At 39.3% G+C, this 12,530-nt stretch overlaps 1 pseudogene; it reads left to right on the top strand.

Annotated features, from left to right (window-relative positions):
• The first annotated feature begins 10,080 nt into the window (after positions 1–10,080).
• On the top strand, positions 10,081–10,723 carry LOC112910711 (nascent polypeptide-associated complex subunit alpha pseudogene; annotated as a pseudogene).
• The last annotated feature ends 1,807 nt before the right edge of the window (positions 10,724–12,530 follow it).

The raw sequence follows: 12,530 nt of genomic DNA, 5'->3' as shown, positions 1-12,530 counted from the left end.
AAACGGTGTTGGGAAAACCGGACAACAACGTGCAGGAGAATGAAACTGGCCCAGTTTCTTACATCATACATGGATATAAATTCAAAATGAATGAAAGGCCTACAGGTAAGACAGGAAACCATTAAATCCTAGAGGAGAACCCGGGCAGTGACCCCTTCGACACTGGCTGTAGCAGCTTCTCCTAGTTACGTCTACTGAGGCAAAGGAAACAAAATACAAAATGAACTATTGGGACTTCATGAAGAGGAAAGCTTCGGCACAGCAAGGGGAACAATCAACGAAACAAAAAGGCAGCCTTCAGAACGGGAGAGGGTATCCACAGATGACACGTCTGACAAAGGGTTAGCACCCCAAATACATAAAGAACTTTTAAGACTCAATACCCAGACAACAAATAATCCAGTTTAAAAATGGGCAGAGGATGCAAATAGACATCTTTCCAAAGCAGATACGCAGATGGCCAACAGACGCAGGTAGAGATGCTCAACATCACTCCTCACCGGGGGGACACAAATCAAAACTACGAAGAGCTACCACCTCACTTAGGACAGATTTTGTCATCGTGTTTAATGAAAAAAGACATGACAGTCTTAGGGGAAAAGTGATAGAAGCCCTATATGCCGCACACAGAAACCATCAGGACCAGCCGTGTCCTAGACCGGAGATATCTGCATGTCTCTTCACCCCGACCATGCAGCTTACTCAGCCAGGGGGCTGCAGACGCGGGCTCAGACCTGCTGAATCAGGGCTGGTCACAGGGGGGCCCGTGCCCATCGCTACCTCATAAGCCACTTTTCTGCTGCCACCTTGGCCTCATCACAGCCCTAAGCTGTGGGTTGCTCTGCGCTACACTTGAGGAGACGGACTTATCATAATGGCCTTTCAAGGGCCACAGGCCTGCCGAGTGGAGTTACCATTATTGAAACTCAAGTCAATTTGATGCCATAGCCCATTTTATTCCCACTCTGCAGTGAGCTAACAGTATTTCTATTCCAAATGCCACAAAAATGTAATCTTTGTAGGGTTTTTTCTCTCTTTTCCAAGATTTCTTCCTCATAGCTTTGGCTGTACTGTGATGTTTTGCTTACATGGAAAAATATATCAAGAGTTTCATTTTTGTGGCTGAATAATACTCTGTTGTGCACGTATGTGTATACAGAAGATGGCATAAGGGAGGTGCGCCATGGCGCCTCTTTACCCATTCGTCTGTTGGTGAACATTTGGGCTGGTTCCATCATTTGGCCGCTGTAAATTGTGCTGCTATAAACACAGGGGTGCATGTATTGTGTTCAATTAGTGTTTTTATAGTTTTAGGTAAATACCTAGTAGTGCAATTGCTGGATAATGGGGAAGCTCTATTTTTAACTTCTTGAGGAACTCCCACACTGTTTTCCAGAGCGGTTGCACCAGTTTGCGTTCCCGCCCACAGTGTAAGAGAGTTCCTCTTCCTCCACATCCTCGCCAACACTTGATGCTTCATGTATTTTTTATTTTAGCCACTCTGAGAGGAGTGATGTCTTATTGTAGTCTCATTCCGCCATAAATAGAGTGAAATCCTGTCATTTGCAATGACATGGTTGGAGCTAGAGAGTATGATGCTAAGTGAAATAAGTCAATCAGAAAGAGACAAATACTACATGATCTCACTCATATATGGAAGAGGCAAAATAAATAGGCAAAGAAAAAAAAAAGAAAGAGACAGAAAACCATGAAGTAGACTATTAATTATAGAGAACAAATGGATGGTTACCAGAGGGGAGGTGGACGGAGGGATTGATGAAATAGGTGATGGGGATTAAGGAGTGCACTTGTGACGAACACTGGGTGATGCTGGGAATTGTTGGATGACTATATTGTACATCTAAAACTCATATAACTCTATATGCTAACTATACTAGAATTAAAATTAAATTTTTTAAAGATTTTATTTATTTATTCATGAGAGACATAGAGAAGCAAACTCCATGCAGGGAACCCGATGTGGGACTCAATCCCAGGACTCTAGCATCATGCCCTGGGCCAAAGGCAGATGCTCAACCCCTGAGCCACCCAGGGATCCCCTAAAATTAAATTTAAAAAAAGAATTTCACTTTTGTAGACACATTTTTTGTTTCCTATATTTACCAGATCCACTTCCATTTTTCTGATACTTTTTTTTCTATTTTATTGAGATATAATTAACATATAAGATTGCATTAGTTTTTTTAAAAAATATTTTATTTATTTATTCACAAGAGACACAGAGAGAGAGGTAGAGACACAGGCAGAGGGAGAAGCAGTCTTCATGCGGGGAACCCGATGTGGGACTTGATCCTAGGACCCTGGGACCATGCCCTGAGCCAAAGGCAGGATGCTCAACCGCTGAGCCACCCAGGAGTCCCAAAGATTGTATTAGTTTTAAGTGTAGCAGATAGTGATCTGATATATGCATATATACAAAATGATCACCATAAAAGTTTAGTTAACATCTATCACCTCATATAGTCACATATATTTTTCTTGTGATGAGAATTTTTAAGATTAGTCTCTTAGCAACTTTCAAATATACAATACGGTATTGTCAAATATAATCAAAATGCTATTCTATCTCAGATATTCTATCTCAGAATTTATTTATAACTGGAAGTTTGTACCCTTGAACAACTTTATTCATTTCCATCAATCTGTCTTCTGATTCTATAAGTTTTTTTTTAATGTTTTTTTTTTTAGATTCCACATATAAATGAAGTTCTGCAATATTTATATTTTTCTGTCTGACTTATTTCACTTAGCACTATGACCTCAAGGTCTATCCATGTGATCACAAATGGTAGGAATTTTTATGGCTAAATAGTATTTCATCATATATATAATATATATATATAATCATACATCCATCAGTGAACACTTAGGTTGTTTCCATGTCCTGGCTATTTTAATACTATGATGAACATGCAGGTGCAGCTATCTTTCTGAGATAGTGATTTCATTTCCTTCAGATATATGCCCAGAAGTGGAATCGCTGAATCATATAGCAGTTCTATTTTTGATTTTTTTGTGAACCTCCATACTGTTTTCCAGTATGTCTGTAGCAATTTATATTCCCACCAATACTGAACAAACCTTTGCCAGCATTTGTTATGCCTGTCTTTTCTTTAAGATTTTTATTTATTCATGAGAGAGAAAGAGAGAGAGAGAGAGAGAGAGAGGCAGAGACACAGGCAGAGGGACAAGCAGGCTCCATGCAGGGAGCCCAATGTGGGACTGGATCCCAGGACCCCGGGGTCACACCCTGAGCTGAAGGTGGCGCTAAACAGCTGAGCCACCCGGGCTGCCCTGTCTTGTCTTCTTGAGGATACTCATGCTATCATGTGAGGTGATGCCCCATTGTCATTTTGATTTTCATTTCCCTGATGATCAGTGATATTGAGCATCTTCTTATATATCTGTTGGCCATCTGTATGTCTTCTTTGGAAAAATGTCTAGTTCTCATTTCCATTTTTATTCATATTTTATGCTAGTTACATTTTATATATTATGTATTTTTATATATTATATATTTTAGATATTAACTTCCTATCAGATATACGAGTTGCAAAAGTTTTCTCTCATTGCCTTTTCATTTTGTTGGTAGTTTCCTTTGCTGTGGACGCTTTTTCAGTTTTTTGTTTTTCCTTTTGTTGCCTTTGCTTTTTGTGTCAAATTAAAAAGTATTATTGCCAAAACCGATGTTAAGGATCTTATCCCAAATGTTTTCTTCTAGAGATTTTATGATTTTAGTCTTGCATTCATTTTTCTTAAATTTTTTTTCATTCTTTAACATATTTTGAGTTTATTTTCGTGGATGGTGTAAAATAGGGATCCAGTTTCATTCCTTTGCATACAGCTATCCAATTTTCCCAACACCACTATTGAACAGACTGGTTTTTGTCCCTAAATATTCTTGGCTCCTTTGTCATAAATTAACTGGCCTTACATGTATAAGATTATTTCTGGGGTCTGTATTCTGTTCCCTTGATTTATATGTCTGTTTTTATGCCAATGCCATACTGTATTGATTACTATAGCTTTTAATTATAGTTTGAAATCAAGAAGGGTGAACCTCCAGCTTTGTTCTTTTTCAAGATTACCTTAGCTATTCAAGATCTCTTAGGGTTCCAAACAAATTTAAGCTTGTTTGTTCTACTTATGCAAAAAATTCCATTGAAATTTTGATAGAAATTGCATTAAATCTATAGATTTATTTGAGTAATATAGACATTTTAACAATATTAATTCTTCCAATCCATGAGCATGGTAAATCTTTCCAGTTATTTGTGTCTTCTTCAATTTCTTTTATTAATGTCTTATAGTTTTCAGTATATAGAACTTTCTTCTTCTTAGTGAAATTTATTTATAGGTATTTTATTCTTTTTGATGCAACTATAGGTGGACTTATTTTGTAATTTCTATTTCTGATAGCTCACTGTTAGTATACAGAAATGCAACTTTACTTAATTTATTCTAAGAGTTTTTTGGTTAAATCTTTAGGATTTTCTGTGTATAATATCATGTCATCTGCAAATAGATACCATTTTACTTCTTTCTTTTTAATATGGATGTATTTTTTTTGTCCTTCCTTCCTCCCTTTCTTCCTTCCTTCTTTCCTTCCTTTCTCTTTCCCTGATTGCTCTGGCTAGAGCATCTAGTACTACGTTGAATAAAAGTGTGGAAACAGGTATCCTTGTCTTGTTCTTTCTCTTCGAGGAAAAGCTTTTGGCTTTTTTCCATGGGTGGCCCAGTGGTTTAGCGCCTACCTTCTTCCCCAGGCATGGTCCTGGAGTCCCCGGATCAAGTCCCACATCGGGCTCCCTGCATGGAGCCTGCTTCTCCCTCTGCCTGTGTCTCTGCCTCTCTCTCTCTCTGTCTCTCTCTCTCTCTCTGTGTGTGTCTGTCATGAATAAATAAATAAAATTTAAAAAATAAATGTGATGTTAACCACGGTTTTCTCATATATAGCCTTTATTACGTAGAGGTGCTACGCTTTGTCATTGTTGAAGGGTGCTCTGTGCTGGGGATCAGCCTACAGTGTAAACTTAAGGTCTTCTCAGGTCTTTTCTGAAGCTGCATCTTTCTCTGGGCATGTGGGGTAACTTTATAAATTCTTCCATATAAGCAGTTGCTTTTGAATGTCCTAAGCCTTAAATGTCAGACAAGCCTTTCTCTGAAAGCTGCAAAACTTCAAATAGACTCCAGAGTTCCAAATATTTTTATCATACAGATCTGCCAAAAAAATTGCTGTCTAGGTGGAGAGGTGAATTCCTGGAGCTTCCTACTCTATCATCTTTCCTAATGTCTCCGTACACTGAATTTTAGAGGAACTCATCATCAAGAGTGTTCTTTGAATTAGCATATTACCTTTATTCCTCATTAAATGAGATGTGTGAAGTAGTAATATTAATTTAATTTAGTGACTATATTTCAATGTCATTTTGAAAAACTTTTGCTACTACACTGTGTTGGCCATTATTATCACACAATAAAATCATTACACAGCCATCTAGTCAGATTTTAATTTTTACATGTCCTTCATCCATATTTACTTTGTAAATGTAACAGGTATCTCTTGGTTAAAGAGCCATCTCATAACTACCATTTCTCTAAGAACAGCCCCCCAACACAGATAGGCTCCCACGGTTAGGACTTGTCTGCATAAATGTCCCTGACCTCAGAGCCATAGTTAATCAACCCAGGGTGGGCATGTGACCTAACCTGGGCCAAACTGTTCCCTCCAGGGATTTAAAATCTGGAAGTAAGAATCCAGAGGTGAGGAGTTGTTGGAAGAAAATCACATTACTGCAGTATCCAGGAAAGAGGCTTCTCAAGTTCCTGCTGATAAAATCCTTGGAGACATACTGGGTATTTCTCTTCTGACTCTTAGTTGCTTTCTTTTTCCTTTAATTCTGTAGCTAATGCATTTTCCACTGTCTACCCAAGAGCCTTCCTTTGTTCTTCTTTGCTTAAAAGCACCAGATATTTCCCATGATGGTTTCATAAGATGACTTTCCAGACTTTTCAGACAATACAGTTTATCTTTGTCAGATACTCTATTTTTCGTCCTTCCTTGCAAAAAGAAAAAAATGTGGCCATACAATCCAGCACTAACCAAGGATGCATAAGAGAAGTTTGGAGGAGGGATCCTGGAATGGCTCTCCCTCCTCCTTCTGCTTCAAATAGACATAGAGCCTGGAACTGCAGCAGCAGTTAAGAAAATTAAAATATGTTAAGAAAAAAAGAAAAAATGGCAATATTTTTAAAAATGTAAATCTCCATTATTTCATTGCTATTTTATAAAACAATGATATTTTCTTATTTATCTAGTAAACTGCGGACTTGTTAAGTTCAGTTACTAGTTCTAGCAGTTTTTTTTGTGTATTCTTTATGTAGGTGATCATGTCATCTACAAACGGAAACAGTTGTATTTCTTCCTTTTCCATGTCCATTCTTTCTCCCCTGCCCTTCCCGGGTGCCTTGTCTAGGGTCTCTAGTATCATGCGAGCAGGAGCGGTGGCATGAACATACTGTTCTTGCTCCTGACCGTAAAGGGACAGCATTTAGTTTTTCACCATTAGGTATGATGTTAGCAGCAGGTTGGGGTTTGTTTGTTTTAATAGAAATGCCCTTTCTCAGGTTGAGGAAGTTCCCTTGTATTCCCAGTTTGCTGAGAGTTTTATCAGGAATGGATGCTGGATGGTGTCAAACGTTTGTTTCTTTCTTTTTCCTGGATCCATCCTAATTGTCATTTTTCTTGTTAGTATATTGATATGTTCAGTTACATTGTTTGATTTTACAATATTGAACCAACATTGCATTCACGGAGTAAATCTCACTTGGTCATATTCTATTTTTATATATCAGTAGATTTGATCTGCTAACATTTTATCCAGGATTTTCACACCTATATTCCTGGTAAAATTGGCTTGTGGTTTTCTTTTCTTGTATCATCTTTGTCTGGTTATGATGCCAGGGCAATACTGGCTTCACAGAATGTGGATGTGCATAAAAATCATATAAATATTTTGAGACTATTTTTGGTTTCTGTGTGTTACCTCCCTTGACTAGAATTTAAATTATTCTAGGATAACTGTTGTATTTTCTGGATTTTCAAGTCAAAGCTCTAGTTCCACTGGGGAGAAGGGTCTGAGTGGGACTCATGATTTTCCCGAGCGACATTACCCCCTCCTCCATGTCTGCGCCACCATAGGAGGCTTTCTCTGATCTCCTGCCTTTCCTAGCTTCTAATCTCACCAGTGAGAATCTGGTGAAAGTCTGTGGGGAAGAGCCTCTGAGTGGGTAAAAGTTCTCATATGATCTGGGTGCCTCTCACACTAGCTTATACCAGTTTCCTACCATTTGTCAAAAAATATTTACCTCTTACTTACTTCTGTGGTACGTGCATCTTTTCCTGTCGTGTTCTACCATTGACTGGGCAAGTGCTTGTATCCTGTTCATCCTCGAGAAGGCCTGCCTTTCTTTGAGTTTGGGGTGGTTTAGTTAACCTAAGACCTCAGGTCTCTAATGGGTTCAAGAAAAGTTATATTGTTTATCTAGCTTTTACCTGTGTGAGTGGGAACAATACCCCTTGTTTTCTACATACTTAGAACTCCTCACCTTTGTGCTATCTTAAATCTTAATTGAAATCTCAGTTAATATATAATTAAATAGAACTTTAAATGTGTGCATTGAAACCTTTTCTAATTGACCTTACAAAATGGATAGGTTTTTCTATTGTAATAAAGAAAATGCAGAGTACCTTGTTTTTATTATTATACAATATATATTAGGGACATCATTTGACCACTAGTGTAGTCACACAGTTTTCACAAGGGAATTTTAGAAGGCTTGAGAGCCATCTTTCAATGAGGTTGTCTCTCTTTTATACTACTGGAGGCTGAAAGTCCAAGACCAAGGTGTCAGCAGGTTTGGTTCTCTGTGAAGTCTCTACCCTTGGCTTGTCAATGGCCACCTTCTCTCTGTGTCCTTTCAAGGTCTTCTGTGTGTCTGGGTCCTGATCTTCTCTTCTTTTATTTATTTTATTTTTTAAGGATTTTATTTATTTATTCATGAGAGACACAGAGAGAGAAAAAGAGAGAGAGAGAGGCAGAGACACAGGCAGAGGGAGAAGCAGGCTACATGCAGGGAGCCTGGCGTGGGACTTGATCCCAGGACTCCAGGATCACACCCTCGGTCGAAGGTGGCGCTAAACCCCTGAGCCACCTGGGCTGTCCTCCTCTCTTCTTTTAAGGACAGTACTTAGATTAGGGCCTCCCAATGACCTTCTTTTACCTTAATTACCTCTGTAAAGACCCAATTTCCAAATATAGTCACCTTCCGAGGGACTGAAGATTAGGGTATCAAAATATAAATTTCGGAGGTTACAATTCAGCTTATAGCACTCCTCAACCACAGCTCCAGTCAGGTGGCCCACTGCCATGGCTCCAACTTCTAGTAGGCTCTAATCAATAATAGTCTTCCTCTCCCTGATTCAGACCTAGGGATGACAACAGCTTCCCACTGAACTAGTCTCCTGCTACCTCAGCCATTATCGGGTTCTGTTAACCTTGACACACATTTCATTAAGAAATGCTTCATTGCAGTTACCTGAACAATCTGATTGTTCAACCTGATTGGATTCTACTTCCTGCTGAGATGGTGTTCTAGCACCTTTTCTGTGGATCCCCTTATCAATTTCCTTCTCCTGCTTCCAATGTGCCTGTACATTGTATGGCAACTGTCTGACTCCTTGTCCACGTGCCCTAGGGAACTGCAAATTCCTTGGGGGTAAACTCCAAGCCTTTTCACTTTTGTATATTTAGGGCTAGCCTAGTATCTGGTGTATAGAAGGTGCTAAATACTTGTTGTACAATTAGTTATTGGCTAATGACTCACTTCCTTTCACCCCCCACCACTCTCTTTCCAGTATTATATTTATAGAACCCTAATACATCATCTCTAGGCTATAGAAACAGCTTTCTAGTGGATGTCACTGTTCTACCTTCAGTACTAATGACAGGTTAATCTTCCTAATAAATGATTCTCAGAGAGATGTAACATTCAAGGCATTCACACTCAAACTTCACCTACTTTTAATTTCTCATTCTCCTACTATGCCCGTAACCATCACCCACTTCCTAGCTGCCAGTCTTTGTGCTACTGCTCACATGCTTCCCTCCACAGGAAGCAGCTGGTACCTCTTTATTTTCAGCTGGAATCTCATCAAGCCTTTGAGGGGTGGATGTTCACAATATCACTATATTATGATTATTATAAAAATTACAAAAGCAGCTTGGAGTTGAAGCAGGGCTTAAAGTCCTGAAGGCTTTTAGTTGTGCCATGGGTTAACCTAGTTTTTAGGTAGTGGGAAGGTGAGAGAATCAGAGGGCAGGCCTGGGTAATGAGAGGGGAACCTGAAAAAAAAAAAAAGAAAAAAAAAGAGAGGGGAACCTGGAATAGCAAATAATTTCTGCTGTTACGTATCAGTATGGCCCTAGGAAAATCAGTTAATGTTTTGATGCCTTAGTTGCCAAATGCCTTAGACTAGAATCTGATGGTATTCAAAGGCCCTTTGAGTTCTACAATTTGATTTTCTTTAATATATGCCAAATATGATTTTCTGATTTAGCTCACTACCAACCATCTATCTTTCGATGCCAGGTTTTCCTCAAAAACTGTAAAAGATATCTGATCAGAAGGCTAAATATTTCCCAAGCTCATATAGAATTAGGCTACTTTTCTTTATTCGCAAATTCTCTGAAGTTCAAACTCTTCCCTTGAAGTTGTACCTGTGAGAGTCTGATAAAGGGCAGGGGGAGAATGTGGGAAAGGTGAGAGGTGAGAAGCACCAAATTCAGTTTTGACTCCTAAGCAAGAGCACCTTCTTGCACTGCCTTTATTATATCTAGACATAAGGCACATGCATCACTCCCTATATTGCCACACATTTGGAAATGATATTTTATGAACCAAGAGTTTCAGAATGTGGCATTAAGACAGGCCAATGCTATATTCCTGGCTCTAAATTACCAAAATAATTGTGCTTAAAACACACATGAATGATTCCCCACACAAAATGCCTGGTGAAGCCACAGAAACCATCCCTGCTACAGAGCAGGAGTTGCCCCAGCTCCAGGCTGAGACAGGCTCTGGAACAGAATCTGACAGTGATGAATCAGTACGAGAGCTTGAGGAACAGGATTCCACACCCGCAACCACACAACAAGCCCAGCTGGCAGCAGCAGCTGGAATCAGTGAAGAACCAGTTGCTAAAGCCGGAGTGAAAAGAAGGCATGAAAGGCTATGTCCAAACTGGGTCTTCGACAGGTTACAGGGGTTACGAGAGTCACTGTCCGGAAGTCTAAGAATATCCTGTTTGTCATCACAAAACCAGATGTGTACAAGAGCCCAGCTTCAGATACCTACGTAGCTTTTGGGGAAGCCAAGATTAAGGACTTCTCAGCAAGCACAACTGGCAGCTGCTGAGAAATTCAAAGTTCAAGGTGGAGCTGTCTCAAACATCCAAGAAAACACACAGACTCCAACTGGACAGGAGGGGAGTGAGGAGGAAGAGGTTGATGAAACGGGTGTAGAGGTTAAGGGCATAGAACTGGTCACATCACAAGCAAATGTGTCAAGAGCAAAGGCAGTCGGAGCCCTGACGGACGACAGTGATGATAGTGTGAATGCTATTATGGAGTTAGCAATGTAGCTGTATGAAAACGAGGACTTTTTTCGGTGTTTCAAAAGAATAATGCTGCTTGGTTTGAAATTTATACTGTTTCTATCATTGATAAAGAGATGGCTTCTTGTTGGATGAAAAAAAAACACGCATGAGTATATACGTTTATCAAGACCTTGCGTGCCAGAAATGAGGAAAGAAGAGCCAATTCAGGCAGTTCCATGAGTGCCTTTCTCGAAGCTCTCAAAGAAAATTTTACAAAGTATGACATGTTACATGGAAATTGTTTACATACGAGATCTTTCCCAAAGACAATAAATAAATATAAGTGAAGAACGGGGCAGTTTTGTTCCTATTTCTGTGTCTCCAGCTCCTGGCACAATATGCCTAGAACACAGGCTTTCAGTGAATGTTGGTTGAATAAAGAAATAAGCTGCCTTGATGCTTGGAGGTGGGAGATGTGCACAAGGACATTGAAGACCACGTAGCCTGGAAAACAGTAGTGGACTAAGGGGCACTAGGCAGCGAGGGGGTTTAAGAAGTGGAAGCAGATGATTCCTTTCCGATAAAGCTTCTAGGAAAATATTCAAATGGGCCCTAATACAGCTTTTGGTTTGTTTTGGGAAAGATCAAAATGCATTTTTCTCCAGGGAGAAATACTGACATTGGCTTCTCTTTAGCCAATATTTCCCTCTGGAATGTATTCGTTGCCCATTATGACCCTTCAGGGGCGGCCAGTGCCGGCTTCGTGTGCTGCGGTCGGCGGCACAGCTGACCACTGCCTGGCCCTGCCCAGCGAGGAAGGCAGCATCTCCTTTTCAATGTAAAACACATAGAACTATTTTAAATAAAGAAGAAGGTGCTTGAATGATAATTACTTGTTCTCATTTAAAATGAGAACATTTTAAAATATTTCCCCCAAATACACCATAGCTGTGTGGTAACTGGCTGTCCTGGGTTGATCCTGGTTTCAGTCTTAAAACCAGGAAAATCCTGGGAAAACCGGGACAAGTTGGTCACCCTAAATGATATAGATGCTTTATACCTACTTAGAGAACCAGACTGTTCCCTCTTTTTATATATTTCTAAATATCTCAGAAATAAATTCTACAAAGTTAAAAAGAACAGAAAGTGACTGATGCAAATAAAAACCATATATTTCTTTAGGAAACAGGTGAAGAGCGCTAAGGGATTATTATCTTAACTCCATGAAACTATTAGACTTAATAACCAGAAGTGAGCATGGTCTGTTTCAAAGTAGTTCTGCAAACACTTGACTAGACATTTCACTCCTGCAGTCCTAACACAGAATCAACACTTATACTGATTCTAAAGTCCTAGATTTGCTATTACTCAAGAAAAGAAAAACCCACAAACATACTTTTATACCAAGAAGAAGCTTCATACCAATGGTTTGAATAAAATTTTCACAATGCAGAGGGCTTCTTGCCCCATTTACGTGGTAGTTACAACTGCAATAAAAACAGTGACATTTTAATTTATTTTATTTTTAAATATTTATTTATTTTTTTTGAATATTTTATTTTTAAATATTTATTTATTCATGAGAGACACACAGAGAGAGGTAGAGACCCAGGCAGAGAGAGAAGCAGGCTCCATGCAGGGAGCCCGATGTGGGACTCGATCCCGGGATCCCAGGATCACGCCCTGAGCTGAAGGCAGATGCTCAACCGCTGAGCCACCCAGGGGTCCCAAAATAGTGACATTTTTAAAAGCAAAAGTTCGTTTTAAATTGTACATATCTTAGAAAGCATTGCAGTGAGGATGCATTGAAAATATTCAGATATCACACTATCTTATATACCACTTATCTATC

The sequence above is a fragment of the Vulpes vulpes genome, chromosome 12 (assembly GCF_048418805.1).
Source record: "Vulpes vulpes isolate BD-2025 chromosome 12, VulVul3, whole genome shotgun sequence".
In the NCBI taxonomy this organism is placed as follows: domain Eukaryota; kingdom Metazoa; phylum Chordata; class Mammalia; order Carnivora; family Canidae; genus Vulpes; species Vulpes vulpes.
The sequence above is the reverse complement of the archived record's forward strand: the minus strand, read 5'-3'. Positions and strand labels throughout refer to the sequence as shown.